Here is a 22211-nt window from a genome sequence, read left to right as displayed (position 1 = left end):
TAATAATGACAAATGTTACATATACTTCTTTAAAAATTAGCCATAATAGAGCTGTTCAGCTGTATCATCCAAATTTAGGAAAAGAGTATTTTGTAAGGCTATTTTTATTTTCAGTGTCAGTCCCTAGTTTTCTTATCCATTTTTAATTCTGCCTATTGTATTTGATAACACTTTCTTCAATTTCTCCTCAAGATTATGAAATTTTAGAGCCTATTTGCAGGGCAAGTTATTCACAGCCCTTATATTCCTAATACTAATATATCTCAGTTAATGCTGAAGAGATTCTATCTTTTCACTCTTACCAAAGTCTGAGCATCCTATAAAATAGGACATCATTATTCTGAAAAAGTGTAGTTCATGAATCTCTTCAAGTTTGGGCAGGTGGCTGGCAGCCACTTAAATGAGAATTGATAATAGGGTAGTGGGAAGGTGCACAAAGGAGTTAGAGGGTGTCACACAGACTTTATTTCCCTGACTTTGTTTCCCATTTAGAATGGAGTTTTATTCAGAAAAAGTAAACCAGCTTTAAATTTTGGAGGCTTTGGAAAATACTTTTTTTGTTTATATTTAAAATAAATACAATGGCTAAAAGAATGTTTCCCATGAAAGCAAAGCATAAGGAAACATATTTATCCACCCTCCTTTCTGATTATTTCTTCTTTAAAAGATATTGAATCACATTCCTAGGTCGCCATGTGTTCTTTAAGTGAAACTGCACGTTTCCGTTTATAACTATCTCCCCTAACCATGTAGAACACTGACTCTATCAGCATATGCCCTGCCTGAATGGTTTCCTTGCACTCTTTCCCATCCTCACCCTTCTTGCTCCTCAAAAAGTTAATTTTCATAAGCACCTAGGTATGTGAGAGTGAAGGTAAACTCTTCAGAGTTTTCCAGAATTCTCAGTCGGGGAAGAAAAGTCAGTTTGGTTTGGCCAAGGGACTGAAATGCAAATGGCTCCCCACTCTCCACATTGTGCCATATTTGAAGGCCTCATACACACACACACACACACACACACACATGAAAGAAAAGAACTCTGCAAGTAGAATTTCATTCTTGTTTTAGGTAAGTTGCAGACATCTGTCTTAATTATTAATATTTATATGCTTACTGTTGACTTTCATGTTTCTCTTTTGAGAGCAAATGACTGGGGAAAAAAGAAACTTAGGAGAAAGAGAATCAGAATTCTGCACCAAATATGTGAATTCTTTTACTTTTGCTTTCCACTTTGGAGCTACCGTTTTGTACATCCTCTTATGGCTTGCAACACATTCGTTCAAAATTTATAATTCCCCTATCCTTCAATGCATCCTCACCCTTATTCCCATTCCGACAGCGATGAACCACCAAGTGCTAGCACAAAGAAGCATTCCAATGAAAAACAAACAAAAACCATTGAAGTGGCACTCAAATGACCTGAGTTCTCATCTCTGCAATGCTGGATAGTTGGCTCTGATCTGCCAGTAAATAGGTCATCTTAGTAGGTCCCCAGCTTTTCTGTGCTTTAGTTTCTCTGTCTGTAACATGAAGACACCAATATTTCCCCTATCCAAATTTTGATGTCAAGATAAAATACTTTGAAGAAATACAAATACAAAGTAACATCATGCATCTGAAAATGAAGACAGCAGCTGTGGGATACTGTTTTAAAAATTCCTCTGGCTAATAGATTTGATAGTTATACCTGAAATTCCTCTAGCTTAGATTCTGTGTCTGTTGCTTTGGGATCTTACTGTTGTCACACAAATGACTAACGCTGAATTGTGAGTTAGACTAAGCAGAACTTTCAACTGACCTATTTGTGCTTTCTTCCCTTCAACAGTAAATGTATCTGTGGCCAATGCTCAACATAACTTCCAGCAGGTAAGTGATTTTGTGTTCCAGATGCAATTACACCAAGAGGGGCTCAGATTTCTAACTCCCGACTGTTCTAGGCTTTTTATTCTCAAAGAATTTCAGAATGAAGAAGGTCCTATGAGGTCATCTGGTCCATTCATACAACAGTAATTATTTAAGCATCCACTAAGCAAGCATAGTTTTCTCTGGTTTTCATCAAGAACATTTTTGGGAGGAGAACACTTCCTGAGATGTAAGTTTTTATAACCATATCTGATCAATTTAAGATTTTTTGCAACAGTTAAACATTAGACTCACCTTTCCTTTCTCCTGAGAAATCACAAACATCAGTCGATAAGGGGTTTATGGAAGGTCATTGTTTTGACATCAAATGTATGGAAATAGGAAACTGAGGTTGTTCACCTATCCTACCTACATAATATGGACTTACCCTCCTTACTAAGGTATGTTATTTAAAAAGCATCTTCTAACTCTAAAAACCCTCACTTTTTTGTTCATATGGCAAAATTCACAGGAATTTAAAAATAACATATAGTAGTGTGAGCCTGAATTTGTGTCTGCATAGTTATGCATATATTTGTACACAGAAAAGAAGAAATAGAGAAATTACCAGATATGTGATTAAGATAACACTGCTGAAGTTGTGCAGGTATAATTTCAAATTGTGTTATAACATATTACCACATATCCATCCTCTCTCCTAGATTATGAGTCTTCTAAGAGCAAAGGTCATATTCTCTGTAGCTCTAGTTTCCTGAATTTATTCATTCATGCATTCATTCAGCATTTATTGAACTTTTGCTTTGTCCCAGATGTAGTGTTAAGTGTACGAATTTTTGTACAAAAATGATTACAACATGATCCTAACCTTAAAAGAGCTCATGGTCTAATGGAAATAAAATACTATTCTATAATTCTGGCAACTATAGAGTTTGAAAAGCACATTTACTTCCACCATATCCTTTGAACTTTAACAACTGTGTGAGATTGGTATAATTATCCCTATTCTTACAAATGAGGAAAGTGAGTTTCACAGAGGTTAATTATGTTGCTTCAGGTCACTCAGCTAATCAATGGCAGACCATGGGCTCCAGCCTTCTCACTCCAAATTCTGTGGGAGCATAATCAACACTACTATGAATCCAACAATACAATGTAAGATCTCTTGTAGTAAAAGCATCTTACATTGTATTGTTGGATTGTTAGTTGCCTTGCTGCTTTTTCTTCTGATCAAATGAAAATATTTATAAGACATCTGCCTAAACATCTGTGTTAAATCAATTCCATCAGTAAATTACAGGGAATCAAAACTGAAACTCCTGATCTAACCAGCTGAATTGTGAACATAGAGTCTTTCAAAATAAATCAAAATATTCGCATACCCTCAAAAATTTAGTACCACAAATCTGATTCAGTCCATTTCAACAGCCAGAGAAACTGCTTTTGTGCATACAGCATTGCATGCAATAGAAGGATACGTTAGTACTTGCCCTCATGGTTCCAGTTCAAAGAATTACTGTGCCAGAAGTTGTTTCCTCTGTTAAGGGTCCAAGAAAATCTGATTCTTGTTAGTATCACTTCCTATACATAGAGAAGGTAGGAGAATGCTGCTTTGATTCAATCCAGTCTACACATTGCACTGTGCCTGCCAGGCTGAGTTTGTATTAAAAAAAGGAAAAAAGAATAACATATTACTCAAAAAGCTTTTGTGTTGCCATCAGAGGTGGGGTGGTGCTGGGGGTAGGGTGATGATGGGATCCTGTGTGTACTGAAGAAATATTATAAAGAATCATTTAAGACAATCAGACTACCTGATATGCATGTTAATTAGAGAAAACAATAGATCGAACCAGATAAAAATTATCTGAGGAATTATCAATTGAGGAATCATTTAAACAAAGTGTTAAATTTTAAAAAGTCAGCCTGACTGGTCTTGTTTCGTAGCACATGTAGAAAGTTCTGTGAATCTCATCTTGACTTTGGGTCTATTTTATTCTCAGGCATAGCTATACTATAAGCAAGGGCATCTGTGACCCATATTTGAATCATAAGCTTCCCCTTCTGCCTATTTCTTTTACATTTTCCCCAAGAAAGGTTTAGGATAAAATCATGTTTAAGTTGATTGAAAATAATGTGACATGGGAATGTTTTAGTATCCCAAGTTGAAGACCAGCAAGCTAGAGATCACAGATCAAGCATAATTCTGCTGCTATGAATGATTTTTATTAGTGTACTCATTCATTAATTTATTTATCCATTCTAAAATTTTTTATTCAACATTTTTCCTGGGGTTATAACAAAGATGAAGCATAGTTTTTTTTTTTTTTCTCTGTAGAAATCCACAGCTTAGTGAGGTAAGAAAGACAAATGAAATTATCTCTTTTAGTAAAAGCATAACAGCTAATATTAAAGATGAGAGTCAAAATGAAGATAACAGAGGTCAAGCATCTGATGAGGGTATAATGGTGAGATGATTATCATGTCCTAACAGGGAGAAACAATACATGGCTCATCTTTATTATGTACAGTGCCTAGAAGAGTTTCTGGTACATGGAAGACAATGAATGCTGAGTGAATGAATGAATGAATGAATCAATCAACATTGTAGATGAAATTCTCAAAGAATTTAGAAAAGGTCAATTTTTCTGGCTCCTATGAACAAATAATTGTTAAGCTAATGATGAAGGAATAAAATAAACACTACAGGCCTGATGTTCAAAATGTCTAGAAAAGGCAGGTAGCTTGCACATTGCAATCCTACACTGCATTGCTTTTCTTACACAACCACCTAATCATTTCATAAGATGAACCGAGTGAGAGAAAAGACTAAGTCTACCATGTGACAGGGAAGGTATGCCTTGGCTTTCACAGGGGCTTAGCCTGCCCAGTACAATCCAACTAGTCTCAATATAATATTTTGTTTTTATAGGGCTCCTAGTGAGTGCCGAGGTTTTTTTACCCACATACTGAAAACATCATCTATTTTAGTGTTCTGCATGTGACATCATTCTGACATACTGTAAACATGATAGTGCATTTTATGGCAGTGGAAAAATAAGCAAGAATAGGAAATATCTTTCCTCCATGCCTTGGTCAAATATATTTTATGGTTACCTAAACTTAGCACACATGCGGTTTTCAGAGATGTGTATAAAGGATCTTTCTACTTTGAATAAATTTCTTCTGATGAATGTAACTATTCACAGAAAACCTTTGACATTCCTTGAAAATGTATTGTTTCCTGTTTCAAAGATGTGTTATATACTTTACCAAAAAAGTCTTTATTATAATTTTAGTTCTAGGTCACTAATATTGGTAATATTATGTCTCACTTTCAAGTTCTCAGAATGCAAATAAAGTACTTCAATTTGAATGTTTCTATTGATTTTAAGGGTTCTTTCCACCCAAATCTATCAGTTATAGCCATGAGCACAGTCTCATTTTTATTGACCAACCATCAGGAAGAGAAGAAATGAAAATAAGACAAAAGGAATTAAACTCAAGTAGAAGATACATAAAGAAAAAAAGGAAAGGTGGTAAACAGAACTAAAATATGGAAATTGGATCAGTTTTAAGCTTCCTCCTCAGCAGAAAGTCATGATGGGTCTGTAAGCTCTTAGTACGATCCTGTTGGTTTCAGAGGCAGGCCAGATATCTGAGGCTTGAAGTGCCACAGGGCAGGTAGGTTACCATTTAGGTTATTCAAAATTATATTTAAAAAGTAGTGCTTAATAATTTCTTAGGTATTACTCAATAGCTCAAGCTGCAGAATTCTAGTTTTGCTTCAAATTACTTCCCGACTTCTACTTTTCCTGAAAATATCCTTTATATATATACTTCTTAAAACACATAGCCCCAACTTATCCTGTGAATGTAAGTCATCTCTGCAATAAATATTAAGTAGGAAAATTGTTTTTCATTAGGTTTTAATTTGTGATTCATCTTAGATATGCTAACAGAAGAATGTATTTGATTGATTCATTTTTAAAAGATAAGAAAAAAACATGTATAAGTTCAATTAGTCCAATAATCCTTAAGATTTAAAAAACGAGGTTCACGTTTACGTTTTATAAAATACCATCAGAGAAAAAAGTATCCTATTGCCTGGGGGGAAAAGCATAACTGGTTTGCTATCTTTCATCTACCTGACCCAAACAGAGAAATTATGTTCCATTATCTTCATAAAGTAAATTGCTACTTGTAATATTATAAGCATAAGTTTTCCTTTTTTCATTCTATCATTTAGTAAGGATGTTTAAAATAATCTTGAGTTACTTCGGCAGCTATTTATCAATGCGTTTTATGCCTTTGGTTAGCTATAATCTTAGTCATTTTAGTACATGGAGCCCTAATCTTCAAGTCTGTCAGTCCCATTTTGCATTACAAATCATTTGTAGTTTTATAACTGTCATTTCCAAGGACATCTGGAAAAGATGGATTTATGAAAGGTTACCATGCATTCTAAGAAGGCCAAGAATTAGCATGACTTTGTAAAGGTTCTTATAAATTGAGCAGCAGCCATCACTGGCAATAAGGTGTTTTCTGCTCTTGTCAAGTATCTTTATTTAAATATTAAGGGAGAGAGATGACCTTTGGCCTTGGAGATCACTGTGACATGGCAATGGTTCAATCTATTAGCTGTCAATGGAGTGCTATGGTCTGACTCTCTCAAGGCTCCTATTTGTGGACAGTGTTATAATAACCCTTCCATTAGGCATCCCCAAGGCAAATAACCTCAGCTTTAACAGAGTCAGTTTAAAACTCCTTAGAGTAACATTTAGAGACTATCTGGTTTGTGTCAGTTTAAGATCAACTACTCTGCACAGGTTCAATTCTGTAAATTTTAAGTAGCCATAGTTACTTAAGAATTATTTCCTATATGCCTGCAGGTAAATATTAGACACATAGAATGTAGAAATAACCCTATCTACTTCTTTGATTTTTTAACAGCCTTTTTAGGGATTAATTCAGTCCAAATGGGCTTGAGAATCTATTTTTTAACATGACTTTTTCTAATCTATGTACATATCTTTTGTTGATAGAAATTGTGCAGGGTTGCTGCAGTGATGTGGTATGAACAGGAGTTAGAGATATCAAATCCCCTAACAGTACACATAAATTATCATAAATGGAATAGACAAGGTAATATTCATTAGGAAGCAGGCACACCTCTCTATGTACATACTAAAGTGAGTGATGGTTACGAAACCAAAAATTTTTGGTTTTCTCTGTCTCTTCCGCCTGATTTTGTATGCCTCCTACACTGTTTTACCCCAGGTAAGTCATCTGGTTACGCTCAAATGAAATGTTCACATTTGAATCACAAATGATTGCTCTTATCTCTAACTACTTAGGTTCATTCTTACACTCAGACTTTGGGGGGAAAATCTGAGGTAAAAGACATCTTTATGCAGTGAAAATCAAGGTCAAACTATCCTAAAATGCTTTGAGAAAATCACAGTTGTCATTGTAAGTCTAAAACATAACAGTAAAGATGATACTAATACTTTGAATATTTGGTCATGAAATGATTTTACTGTTCCCTCTAAATTCAACGTTTGTGTTTGGATGTCTGTGACTTTTTTCTTGTTAAAACATAAAATCCAGATTAAATATGAACAAGTTTATTGGTGACTATAGATAGCTTCTCAAATGCAAGTTTCATTGCTTTACATTCTTCGTTAAATACCAACGGACAAATTCATTTAATTTGGGAACTTTATTTTTAAAACTAATGGAAAGTCAACAAATATTTATGGAGAGCTTACAATGTATACATGACATTGAGTTAAATGCAAACATCTATAAATATTCTTTCCATACATACAGTAAATATCCAACTAATTTTAAAATTAAAGACTAATTTTAAGAAAATAAAGTATATGTTTAGTATTTGACTTTGTTTATTGATGCCAAATACAGTGAATTGTAAATAATTATTGATTGTATTTTTTGTCCTGCATTAGGTTAACTGCTATAAGGGGGAAAAAAGTAAAATGATATCACGTGCTAAAACTCCAGTGCTCATAAACAACACTTAGCCTTTGATTTACAGTGAAATCACAATTCTCCATTTCTCATTCCCTCTGTCTCTCTGACATTGCGTGCGAGACTATAGGGCAATACATGCCCTACAACATAATATAGGATGTAATTTAAAGGATTCTATTGATGCTATAAATCACAAGTAGTTCTGCTGAAGCAGTTTATGAATGGCAGTAAAACACTAAGACTGGATTATACCATTAGAATTATGTACCACATGCACTTATTGTTATTTGTAATTGAGGATAAAGTATTACAAAACACATATATGGAAATGTCATTTTTCTTAATATTTACAAGCTTCTTTTACTCTTATGCAAGAAGATGTGTTTTGGGATAAAATAAGAAATCCAGGGTTGTAGAATATCTGTCATTCTGGAAAAAGGATTTGTGTTCTCTGAGAGTAAACCATAATAGTTAGAGCATATTCTGGCAGTTCATACATTACCCAATTGTTAGAACCACAAAATACTATCTGCATATGGCTACTAGCATATGGGTTATTAATAATGCTTGTTAGAACAAAATTAAAGAGAAATAACACCACAACTACTATGTGGTATGATGCTCTAAAAATCAATTGAAGAGTGTAAAAGGTCAATCAACCTGTTAATGCTCTCTAAAAATATTATCATAATGAAGTTATTTTTCCATTGAACTGACTGGTTTTTGTAGATGTATAGCCATTCTGAAGCTCTGAAATAATGTGGACTTAAATATTTCTTTTCTGGTAGGATAAAATGATAATGGCAATTCTTCAACTATTCTGGGCACATATTTGATGATGGAGAGGAATTCCAGTCTTCTGTCTTTTTTAGCTGCATCCTTCTGTTATTATGAGTAAATTGTCTTAGTGGATATATCTATGTAACCAAACCAGATGGCCTGATTTGATGCCAACACAGTTCTTTCATCTATTATTTTAAATGTTATTTTTTTCTCAAAGAAACTAAAATAAAATAACATATAGTGGGATATCACAAGTAATTTCAGAATATTCTAAGTGGGTCTTTGGGTTCTTCAAATTAATTTCCCTAAATGAGGCTCATCAAATTCTAAAATAGGTTAAGACTTGAGCACCTCCTACCTTTCTGTCTCAGGCAATGACCAGCAATAGCCATAAACATCTAAGTTTACCCCTAGTTTCCCATGAATAAAGTAAGGCATTCCAGAATTATTTATCTGGATTATCACCTGTCAGAGTTGTGTCCTTCCATTTCAGACTTGTTGCTATTATATTTCCCTTTCCACAGAAACAAATTCATTCTAATCTCACACTTTCAGAAGAAAATAGAATAATTGACTAATAGCTATCTGCATTTATTTACAAAGGTAGTGATTGCATTTGAAATACCATTAGAATTCCATACTACATGCAGGTATTGTGGTATAAAATAATAAATATAGGTATAAAATAATATACAGATTATTTTGAAAATCCTTTTTTCTGGGAATAACTCTAGAATTGATTTAAATATTAAAATGGATAGAAATTATGTGCTATAACAGTTTAGACATGAGAAAGATGACTTCCAGCTAGAGATTCTCTAGAAAGTTTCTAAGATGAGGTAAATTAGCATGTAGAGATAAAAAGGATGGCCATCCTGGAGGAGTTTAGTCAAGGCACAAAAGCACAAAAGTGAGAAATTCTGGGTACATAAAAGGGAGGAGTATGAGACGTCTATCTCTGCAGAAATGTTGGGAAAGGAAGTAGCATGTATAGAAGAAAATAATTTTGTATTACAGTCTTGCAATCAAAGTAATCAATATTAGCATTATTATATCTTTCGGTAACAATTTTAAAATAATAATATTCTTCATTTATGATTATATGTACATATATGTTTATATACATATATGTATATGTGAATATATATATTTATAATACACATTTATAATGACACATAGTTTTAAAATAATTAGAGAAATGTCTTTTAAACTGTATACTTGTTCAAAATAAGAATGATCAATCAACTATAGGGAATTTCTGTTGTTTCTCATATTTTGCTACTGTTGGAATAAAGGTTAGAATAAACATACATTCAAATATTTGTATTTGGAACTATTTTCTTAAGAAATATTAAGAGAAATGAAAGTACAGTCAAATGTATTAAGTATTCAAAGTTTTCTGATATGTACTGCTATGTTGCTTGAGTATATACATTTTACACTTTCTAAGTAGTGATAAAAGTGCCATCTTACTACCTATTTTTGTCTTTCATATATCTTTAAATTCAAGATTTCAACAAGGATAATACATTGTTTAACCTTAATAATGATGTTTTTCCTTTGTATTTTCTTATGCTGTTCTCTTTTCTGCTCTTAGAAGGCATTCATTTTGCTTATGAGAATGTTAGAATTGCTAACCCAGAAATAGAAAGAAAAGAAGGAAAGAAAAGTTTTATTTAGTTTTCAAATCCAAAATAGTATTTTTTGCAGAAGTAAAATATTTGGAAAGTTAAGCTTTGTTGAGAGAGAAAGGATCTTTTTCAAAACACTTAAAATATGAAGGGTCAAGTCTAAAGATCAAAGACCATAGTGCAGAGAGAAAGCTTTTCTTTGTATTCATGGGGTTCACCGCGGTTCTGCGAGTTGATATCTTTCATACAATTTAGAAAAATCTTGGCCTTTATTTCTTCAAATATTATCCTCCATCAGATTTTGAAAAAACTTGGCCTTCATTTTTTTTCAAATTTTGTTTTGGTTTCATGATCTTTTCCTCTCCATCTGTGATTTCAATTACACATATATTAGGCCTTTTTAGAGTGTCATATGTATCTCAAGCATTTTTTTTCCCTAGGTGTTTTCAACTATTTTTGCCCTATGACTTCAGTTTTAATGTTGTTCTACTGACATGTTCTTAGGCTTGCTAATCCTATATTCTGCTATATAGGCTAAGCAATTTGACCCATTCAGCATGTTTTTAAAGTTAGATGTGGCGTTTTACAGTTCTATAAAACTCATTTAATTCTTATTTACAAGCTCTTCACTTATTTACAACTTCTTCACTGAAGTTTTTTTTATTCATTTTGTTTTCATTTTTCTCTATTTTCTTTAAAATAGGATTCTCAGTTACTTTGAAGGCTTTTTCCACTAAATTAACATTAGGGTTATCCCTGAATTTGCTCTTATTGACTTTATAAAGAATTTCTTGATTGACAGTAACTTTTTTTTTATTTTGCTCCTTTACATATTTGGTGATATGGGAATATATTTCAAACTTTATGAAAATATATTAGAAAAAAATCTGGATTGTATTATTTTCCTCTGAAGAGTATGAAATTTTCTTTTGCAAAATGTTAAATTATTGGAGGGGAACTTGCAGCTTTCAGGATTTCTAAAAGTGAATATGATTCAGCTTTACCATTACTCCTACGACAGAACCATCATAACTCTTAGGGTATACTTCTAACTCCTAGGGCTTAGACTTTCTCAACTACAATCCTAAGATATTTACTAAGAACTCTCTGCTTTATCTGGACCTGCACTTTTATTTATTTATAATACTCTCTGCTTCTGAAATTTATGCTCAATTCTCTGGCCTCCTAGCAAATGTGTTATACTATGCTTTCCAGAGACTTGCTCTGTGCATGTACAGTTTAGGCATCAGCTAAGGACCTGAGAGGGACTTTCAGCAGATTTTGTAAGTATCTTTATCTGCAGTGTTCTTTTTCTGTGGTACTGTGCCCTCCAAATCTTGGTTGTCGGTCCTCTCCAAATCCCAATCAATGTTTCTGCTTGGCCTCTATTTCCCTAATTTCTTAATGAGGGACTCAACTTTTGGACTTTCTTCTCAAAAATTGTAACCCTATCTTGGAAGCTTATCAATGCTCCAAACCATTGTTTCATTTAATTAATTTATTTATTTTTATTATTTACAGTGGGAAGCCAAATCTAATCTCAGCTGCCGTATCATGTCCGGGACCAGGTATCATGAAATAAAATTTGAACAGACAGAATGTTTAAACTTTAAAAGTAGATTAATCATTGGTAGGTCTAACTGCATATGGTTCTAACAGGTGGAGGTTCATGGGAAAGAAAAGAAAAAAAAAGGTTTTGTTTTGTTGTTGCTTGTTTGTTTTTTAAAATAGCACAAGGTTGCAGTATGTTGCCTAGTCTGATCTGAAACTCCTGGGCTCAAATGATCCTCCCTCCTTGGCATCTCAAAGTGTTGGAATTACAGGTATGAGAGCCACTGCACTCAGCAGAAAAGCATGTTTTAAAATGAAAAAAAAAAGTTTTCTCTGCATATATAGGAAAATGCCAATTATTTTCAACCATGCCGCACTTTAAAAAATTATTTGTAAGACTTACTGTTTTAACACACGTATTTCTTTTTTGAGGGCTGTATGTTAATGTCCTTTCTTGTATATGCCTTTAAAAAGCAAATTACAGGCTTCTGTAGTTGAAATACAAGAAACTGATTTATGCTCCCACTTGAAGTATTAATCGTATTTTTTAAGATTCAGATAGAACATGTGAAAAAGAAACAACTGGAAAGAGACTGGACATCAGGAAGTAAAAGTGGTCCATGCGAGATAGAATAAAAATGAAGTGAGCCGCATAACTGCCCCAGTTCACTGAGACAGTTTCAGCGCCATAGTACAAGGAGGGTAACCTAAGTGGAATTCAAGAGACTTCCTGAGTTAAGGAGACAGAGCTAAGAATCTGGAGAGAGAAAGGCAGGTCAACTTTATAAAAAGAATACTAAAGAGGAAAGAACTGGACAAAGAGAGAAATTCAGAGATCTCATAGGGCCTCTCTTGAGTATTCAGCACAGTATTGATTAATGCATGTGCTTCAACTATCCAAGTTGAGGGAAGTACTACTGAAAGGATTAGAGAAAAAAAAATCCATGGAACAGACGCAAGAGTGGGAATAGTGCCTATTCCACTAGCCAAACTGAAAAACAAACAAGCAAAACTTCATTCTTCACAGGCTTTGTGTAGAGTACTTAGAAAGGTTTGCCTCAGTAGTGGAAAACAATTAGACTAGATTGAGTACTGCCCCAGATTCCAAAAAAAAAAAATTGTAAAGCAAGTCCCGAAAGGATCAAACTGTTTCCAAGTAACCTAACTCCATTCCAGAACAAAACATCCATGCAAGTGAGCTAGGAAATGGATCTTTCCAAATTGAACCTTGAGATGACTGCAAACTTGGAGAGATTCAGTCAAAAGATAGCTCTAAGTCATTTTTGGATTTCTGACCCACAGAAACTGTGGTATAATAAATGACATTTTAAGTCAATAAATGTTAGTGTAATATTTAACCCAGAAGGAAACTTCCTTAATCTATTAAAGGGTATCTATGAAAGACCTACAGCAAACATATTTAATGGTGAAAGACAATATTTGTTCCCTAAAAATCAAGAATAGAAAGGATGTCTGCTCTCACTACTTTTGTTCAACTTGTACTATAAGTTCTAGTCAACAAGCTAGCCAGAAAAGGAAAAGAAATAAAAGGCTTCCACATTTGAGGGGAATAAGTAAAACTATCTTTGTTCATCAACAACATGATCATGTATGTAGAATAGCTGATAAACTATTAGGACTAGTGAGTGAGATTAGCAAAGTTGCATGCCTCAAAATAAATTTATAAAAATTTATTACATTTCTATATTTTGGAAACAAAAAATGGAAGTTGAAATAAAAATACCATTCACATTAGCATCAAAATATAACATATTCAGGCATAAATATGATATAAAAATTATACACCAAAAAGTACGGCACTGAGAGAGACTGAAGAGAACCTAAATAAATGGAAAGAGACCTACTTTCATGGATTGGCAGGCTCAATATTGTTAAGTTGCCACTTCTCCTGAAATTGATTTATGGATTCAAAACAATTTCAACTAAAATTCCAGTTGTCTATTTGCAAAAATTGATGGGTTGATTCTAAAATTGATATTGATGTGGAAATGTAAAGTGCCTTAAAAAGAGAAAAAAGTTTTAGAACTTATAATATGTGCTTTCAAGGCTTGTTTATAAAAGTACAGAAATCAAGACAGAGTTGTATTGATGTAAATTAATTAAGGAGATGAATAGACTAGAATAGAGCGTCCAGACATATACTCACAAATATATAGACAATTGATTTTCAACAAAGGTGCAAAGATAATTCAGTACAAGTATTACTGATAATTACCATTTACTAATTTTTTATTTGTTTGTTGCCTATCTTCCTTATTTACATGTAAGCTAATTGAAGGCAAGATCTTGGTTTTATTAACTACCATGTCCCTGTGTCTATAGTAATGTCTAACACTGAATACAAATACCACCTTTTGTGTGAAAAGTGCAAATAGCTAAGAGCTAGAAGCAGTTCTGGGTGATGCAATATAGTGCAATCTTATTGATCTTTTTCTTTCTTTTTTTTTTTTTTTTTTTTTTGAGACGGAGTCTCACTCTGTTGCCCAGGCTGGAGTGCAGTGGGGCGAGATCTCAGCTCACTGCAAGCTCAACCTCCTGGGTTCACACCATTCTCCTGCCTCAGCCTCCCGAGTAGCTGGGACTACAGGTGCCTGCCACCACACCCGGCTAATTTTTTTTATTTTTAGTAGAGATGGGGTTTCACCATGTTAGCCAGAATGGTCTCGGTCTCCTGACCTCATGATCCGCCCACCTCAGCCTCCCAAAGTGCTGGGATTACAGGCATCAGCCACTACACCCAGCTTCTTATCGATCTTATGCACTTTAACTTTTTTGTAATAGAGAAGTTGTTTAGTGAATGCATAGATGGATGAATAGATAGGCAGGCAGAAAGGAATGCTGGAATGCATTATTAGAAACTACAGAAACAACATGCCACTGAGTATCTCACTTAAAAAATAAATAAACGTGATAAGAAACGGCAATAGAAAGAAGCATCTCTCCTCCTCCTCCTCCTCCTCCTCTTCCTCCTTCTCTTTTTTGACATGGGGTCTTGCTCTGTCACTCAGACTGGAGTGCAGTGGTACATTCATGGATCACTGTAGCCTCCACCTCCTGGGCTCAAGCGAGCCTCCCACTTCAGCATTCCCAGTAGCTGAGACCACAGGCATGTGCCACCACACGAGGCTAATTTTTTAAATAGTTGTAGGGACAAGGTCTCACTATGTTTTCAAGGCTTGTCTTGAACTCCTAGACTCCAGCAATCCTCCCACCTTGGCCTCCCAAAGCACTGAGATTATAGGTGTGAGCTACCACACCTGTCTCAGAACCTCATTTTGTATGATAATTGTAATAGCTATTATTTATGGGATAGTAAATGTGTGCAGGAGATTATGCTACATTATTTATGTACCTTCGCTCATTTACTAATCCTCAGCAAAAATTTACTATGCTGCTTATTAAACTTGTTCCCATTTTACACATGAGGAGACTGATGCACAGAGGTGAAGTAAATCTTCACAGTCATGTGCCCCATAAACTGTAGAGAAAGGACTTGAACTAAGTTTGTCTTACAACAAAGACTGTAGGACTCTCAAATATTACATACTGCCTCAGAATGCCATCTGACTGTCTCCAAGAAATTAATCCGAGGAAACGCCTTGCGTTTGCTTACTTGTTAAATAAATGTACTCTGTCTGGAAAAAAAAAAAAATTGAAAGTGAGCAAAGTTACTCAGAAAAGTTGCTGAAAACAATAATATCTAGAGTGGAGTAATACAATTTGAAAAGCAAAAAGTCATTCAAAACCTCAACTTTTCTCATTTCCTCACTTGAGTAATTAAAGAAACCAGATAGGTTATTTTCATTGAATTTGTCTATCTTTGTCTTCACTCTGTCATCCTGTTCCTCCTGCTGCCACTCCCCTATTTCCTCTTATGCCTCCTTTTTGTTTTCCTTCTTTCCCCTCCTCTTAACTCCCTTTTATTCTTGGCTCCTCTAACCATCCTTTTCTGTTTTTGCCTTTTCCAAGACCATACGCATTCCCATGGTCTTGAATACCAACTCTGCTATGCGCAGTCTCCATCTCTTATAGACTAAATGTTTGCGTCACTCCAAAATTTGCATGTTGAAGCCCTAACCCCCAGGGTATGGTATTAGGAGATAGTGCCTGTGGGAAATGATTAAGAGAGCAGAGCCCTCCTTAATGGAATTGGTGTTTTTATTAAAGGAATTGGTGCTTTTATGAAAGAGGCTCTGAAAAACTTGTTTGCTCTTTCTGCCAACTGAGGACGGTGAAAAGATGGTGGCCTCTGGACCAGGAAGTGGACCCACACCAGACACTAAATTTGCTGGAATCTCGATCTTGGATATCTCAGCCTCCAGAAATGTGAGAAAAAAAATTTCTGTTTTGTTAAACCATCCAGTCATGGTATTTTTGTTATAGCAGCCACAACAGCATCTCCTTGATGCTTTCTTCAGTGATCTACAAAGTGTACCACGATTCTACTGCACCCTCAAATAAGCTAGGCATATTACCCCCATCACTCTATATTGTGTGTTTTAAAGCCCCAATCTATATAGGCTTTGTGACTTCCCTCATCTTTAGGCTGTAAAATCCTGAACTAATTATTTACTATGCACCGCCACCCACTAAGAAACTCTAAGTCATATTCATCCAGTAAACCTGCATTGAAGAAATAATTGGCCTGGCGCGGTGGCTCAAGTCTGTAATACCAGCACTTTGGGAGGCCGAGGCAGACAGATCACGAGGTCAGGAGATCGAGACCATCCCGGCTAACAGGGTGAAACCCGGTCACGACCAAAAATACAAAAAAATTAGCCGGGCGTGGTGGCGGGCGCCTGTAGTCCCAGCTACTCCGGAGGTTGAGACACGAGAATGGCGTGAACCCAGGAGGCGGAGCTTGCAGGGAGCTGAGATCGTGCCACTGCACTCCAGCCTAGGCAACAGAGCGAGACTCCGTCTCAAAAAAAAAAAAAGATACAAAAGAAAAGAAAGAATTGCACTGTAAGTCCTATATCAGCCGTTTCTAGAGTGAGGCAGAGCTCCTAAAATCTGCATAATAGCACATTCGGCTGAAACCTGGTTACCTGGGATTTTAGTCCTAGATCTAGTTCTGTGATGGTGACAAGTAACATAACTACTTCCCTCTCAGTTGAGTGTTGGACATCAAGAGAATGATAAAGCCACACATTCTTTTCACAGCGGGAATGATCCTCTGCTTCACCTGAATAATGCAGGATAACTTCTCATTTCATTTAAACAGAGCTGCAAAGTCTCCTTTGCAATGTAAGGTAACATATTTACATGTTCCAGGGATGAGAATGTGGTCATATTTGGGAGGCGATTATTCCACCACAAGGCTGTTAAAGCTAATGTTTGTACTGGGGGGAACCTAGTTACTTCTAAGAATCTCCCCAAAATATAAGTGCAAATACCGCATGTCTGGTTTTTTGTTTTTGTTTTCGTTTTTCTGCCTTTGTTGTCTTCAAACAAGAAAATTAGAACTGTTACTGGCCGAAGAGACTTGAAAGCCAACATCGTGAAAATACTACAGGTGAATGAAGAGAATGAAACAGGAGATTAGAAAAATAAACCATCAATATAAGCATACTATGCATCTTAATTTTTTCTTTGAATAAATAATACATTTGTATGCTTCAAAAACATTTTAAAAGGAATGTAACAAAAATATTCCCACATCTTCTCCTCCAATAACATGGCTGTTAGGTTCCTACACATCTTTCCACAGTGCATTCCTGCATGTATAGCAAATACGAATGTATATCCCTATCTTTCACTCTCCACTACCAAGAAAGAAGAGAGCATTCTACATGCAGCTCTACTCCATATAGTACTAAGTAAAAAAAAATCAATCCTAGGGAACTTTCTTTACCAGCGCACCTGGTATTATTTTCGTCATTCCTCATTGCAAAAACATTCTACTCCATTTCATAGATGTACCATAAATCTCATGGCCATTTGATGTGATTACAATACCATTTATAGGATAGTCTCTTCTATACTGATTTGCAATGATTTCCTTTTTGTTTAATTCCAATATGCATTTAGGCTTATTTATGTCCTATGAACTGTTTATTCATTTCCCATGCCACAGAGTTTTAATTAGTGAGACTTTAAGATATGTTTTAATGTCTGGTAGCCCTTGACTTTTCTCATTTTTCTTCTATTTCTTATTTACTTATCTTTCTTTATAAGGTTTAATGGCAACTTGCCCTGTTTACAAACACCTATTGGCATTTCTATTTATATCCATAAAATTTATGAATGTGAGTAGGGAGAATTGATACCTTTATTATGTTGTCTTCCTATCCAATAATATAGTATACTTTTCCACTTATGTAGTTTCTTTTCATACTAGGTTTCTTGAATGATGTAAGTGGGCTATTGATGAAAAGAGGTAAAGTGTTATTGAGTACTCTTAGGCATTCATAGACAGTGTGGGAGAGGTAACTAAAAGAGCGAACTGCTTGCTGTAAGCATGTGGTTTACTATATGCTTAATATTAACAAGAAAAACAAAACAAACAAACAAACAAAAAACCCTTATCCCAGACAGGGACAGTAAACTAGCTGGGAAGGGGTAGCAGTAAACTAGCTTGGTGCACTGATATAGTGAACCACACACTTAGACACACACTGAAATATACACTCTCTTACTTTGCCTAGGAGAAGAGACACAAAGGTCCTCTGACAAAGTGCCCCTTTCCTGAACAACCTGGGTTGTGTGTACTAAAAGTCTTTTTAAAGTAATAACTCCAAATAAATCCAAATCTTCTGAAACCCCAGAGTCATATCCCAGGGTATTACAACTATTGATGAGCCCCCTGAATGAATAATTGTAATCTAATTGGATGCTTGTGTCTAAAGGACCTCTCCCCTTTCTCTCTCTCTCATCTCCCTCTGTACTAAGCTAGCTCTTGCTCTGCCTTGAGGTGTCAGTTTCCCTGAGACTGGTTTAGATGCACCAATGCTTGCCTCCGTAATACCCTTAGCTCTGCTACCATCATATTTACTAAAACTTATTGGAAGATTTCAGTGACTTTTGTTTTTTATGTTCTATTCAGCAACAACCACTGTTCCTTGGGGGATGCTTATTAAAGGAACAGTTAAGTGAATCAACGAATGATTCTAGAATAGGAATATTCTCTATATCAAGTTTTGCAAAAGTCAGTGTTATTTTCATTTTCAAAGTTATATGCCCAAAGAACACAAAATTCCTATCTCACTGTAATACAGAAAGATTGAAAGGTAAACATTTCAATGAATGGTCACAGCCTTCAGTGAGCACCCTTTCATTATCTGATTGAAGAATTTGACACTTGCATACTTTCCTTACCTAAAATTACCCATCACTGAATTATTTATTAAGAAAATAGCATGTTAAGCATGTTAAGTGATGTAGAATATAAAAAAGCTAAGGTATATGTTTTGCCTCCAGTGCCCATCCATCTAGTGAGAAAGGTAATATATGCATTAGCAATGCAAAGATAAATGGCAATACAAAGATAGAATTTAAGTACCAGCTTACTGGGATCACCAGAAAAGACAATGGTGATGTTAACTTTTGCCTGGGGTGGTGAAGGAAAGCCTTCAAAGTCTTCAAAATAGGAAAATGTTGAGTAGCCTTGTTAGATTAAAGAACAGAAGACCAGATGAGTATGGGAGTTGCCAAGACTGACTTTCTTTATTCATTTGGGGACCTGTGTGGAAAAGGTAATAAATCTACATCTCAAATCTACTTTTTATATTTACCAATGAATAAATACAAATTTAATGCTGGAATAAAGAATGCCTCAGATGTATCCTACTTCTTGTCCTTAGGAATATCAGAATGGGTTTTACACAACTACCTACTGCTTCTACCATTAAAAGTGATTGCAAAGTCTTGAAGAACTTAGAGGCCTACTTGTTCCATATAAACATATGAAATAACGATTTCTTGAGAGATAACCTTATAACTCAAGCAATGTTTTTTCTCTACACATATGCACAACATCACTCTTCACTTGTGTAAGCAAATAAATTATAATCTCGGCTGTAGTATTGTTTTTCAGCAATTTAATTTTTTCTGAACATAGCTTTTATTCTATCATAATGCTTGAATGACTCACATGCAGTGTTTCCAATCCACTTTTCCTGGCTTGTGAAACTTTTTAACAAAATGTTAGCATTTGCAAGCACCAGATGTTTTGACATAAGGAGAAGCAATATGTAAATTTTAATCCATGCTAGGAACAATAGCCTGCAGGCACCTTTTTCTTATTACGTGAATCATATACTTAACCACAATGTGGTAGAGCCTATCAAAATCATCAACTATCTCAAATGTAATACTCTTGTCTTATGGTTGCCAATTAATGAAACTGATACATATTTAACATGATAGGTATCCATTACTTAACCAATAAGCCTTATTGTATTTTACTACTTCAATACCACATAGCTAGAACTCTGCAGGTGACAGTAACAACTGTTTAGCGGGTTTTATTCTTCCTTTTGGTGGTCAATAAAATCAAGGCTTGTATTAGATCTTAATGTTTTATAGCTGCAAATATTATTTTACCAAAAATATTAAAACCTATTACAACTTTTTTCATCTTTTCCACCTTTTAACTCAACTCAGGGTAAGGGTATGACGTATGATGTGTGTGTGTGTGTGTGTGCATGTGTGTGTGTTTCTAATAGGAAAGACTTGGAGATAGCATCAGTGTTTGTTAGATGTATTTTCCAATAAAGAATAACATATTCTCTTTAGCTTAAGGATTTTCTAGGGACAAAAAAAAGAATAACAAAGAAGAACATATTCTTATATGCAGTCTTTTCTAATATTGAAGAATTATAAAACCTTTAAAATAAGCTCCCACATAGACACACATATGTATGCCCAAACACACCACAGAGGTACATACACATACAATAAACAATCAAGTATCAAAACCATTCAGTCATCCATATTTTCAGCCTATATACTGTTTAAGAAAAGTCATCCTGACTTATTTTTACCTGTATTAGATTATTCTTTCCGTACAAAGATTATTATAATGACCAGTATTTTGGGCGTTGATAACACTTTAAGAAAAATATTCATATGATATTACTTTTTTTAAAAGCAAGAACCTATATTTGAACATAGAATACCACCCTTTATGGTTAACTCTGAGCAGTCCTGTTTTAGTATTTTGAAATAAAGTATGGAGGGAAAAATTCCATAAACATGGTATTAAATATTAGAAAGTCTTAACACAACTGAAATCCTTATTAATTTCATTATCAAAGGGTAGGTCTAGTCAATACCAATTAACAGCTTTAAAATGTTTTACATATTAAAATATAGTATTCTATTTATCCTAGATTGTCTGGGGACTAACTAGTATATTAAAAGGTTTTGCAGAGTTTCTTAGTGATTTCACTGCTACCATTATGCCTGTTAGCAATTTAGCAACATCCTGATAAATATTTTCCATAAATCAAAGCCATAACAGCATGGTGAAGCAGATGGCAGGAGACCATATTAAAGAATGTAACAATTATTTTCTTTAATAGGGAAATATTGAATCATCGTTTTCAGCATGGATTATGTAGTGAGTAGTTGTCAGCTGTGATGTCTGGTGACTGTTTTAAATATCCTTTCAAATGATTAACCCACATTCTCTGTTTTTCAGTGCAGTCTATATACAAAGGCAGAACAAAAACTGTAAAACATTTCATAATTATAGTCTCTCATTTAATATATGCAAAGAAAATATTGGTACATTTTAAGGTATTTTTACAAGGATTCAGGTATGTATTAAAGTACACCAAAGTTCTCCATTTTCTTAGAAAATAAGACACATTACCTTGTTATTAAAAATGAAAAATAGCAATAATTACAAATTCTACAGTCTTATTATGTTAACAATGTTTTCTTGATCTAACCAATGTTAGATTAAAATTATAGGAATGTTACTTCAGCTATTCGTATATGTGAAACACTATTAAAGTGAAAGATTTTTAACTACATTATAATTATTAAGATTAAATAGCAGAATTAATTTTAGCCTTGTATGCCATAAGCAACTGCTATGCTGTTAGATAAGATTCTTGAATTTAGTTTGCTTTTAAACTTCAGTATCATATTTAAAGAACAATATGTAACTTCCTGATTATATATAATGCTTTCAGCAAAATCAGTCTCTTTTTTTATCTGTATGTTTTGTTTGCTACATAAACTACCAGCTTTAACACAAAAACAAAATTTATTTCTGTGGAAAAAAATACAGTTGAAAATATAGAATATCTGAAATAAAACAGTAGTGCAGGGATAAAAGAGGTAGTATTACAAACACAAAAGTCTTTACTGATATTCTTTATGCCTGTTGGATAATGTAAGAAAAAGACATTTTACAGAGAATTT

At 34.4% G+C, this 22211-nt stretch overlaps 1 long non-coding RNA gene across 2 annotated transcripts in view; it reads left to right on the top strand.

The window, feature by feature from the left end:
- Positions 1-17386, top strand: part of LOC108528691 (uncharacterized) — a 28077-nt gene extending 10691 nt beyond the window's left edge. Inside the window, exons 2-6 of one of the 2 annotated variants that reach the window (XR_001885252.1) lie at positions 1826-1866; positions 11787-11833; positions 16005-16163; positions 17001-17084; positions 17293-17386. This is a non-coding gene — a long non-coding RNA (uncharacterized LOC108528691). Of the gene's footprint in view, positions 1-1825; positions 1867-11786; positions 11834-16004; positions 16164-17000; positions 17090-17292 lie in introns of both variants that reach the window. The other variant, XR_001885251.1, reaches the window with a different exon arrangement.
- Positions 17387-22211: the final 4825 nt, after the last annotated feature.

This window comes from Rhinopithecus bieti, unplaced genomic scaffold, assembly GCF_001698545.2.
Source record: "Rhinopithecus bieti isolate Rb0 unplaced genomic scaffold, ASM169854v2 scaffold_5350, whole genome shotgun sequence".
Taxonomy (NCBI): Eukaryota; Metazoa; Chordata; class Mammalia; order Primates; family Cercopithecidae; genus Rhinopithecus; species Rhinopithecus bieti.
Note: the sequence above shows the minus strand (reverse complement) of the source record. Positions and strands in the feature narration are given on the sequence as shown.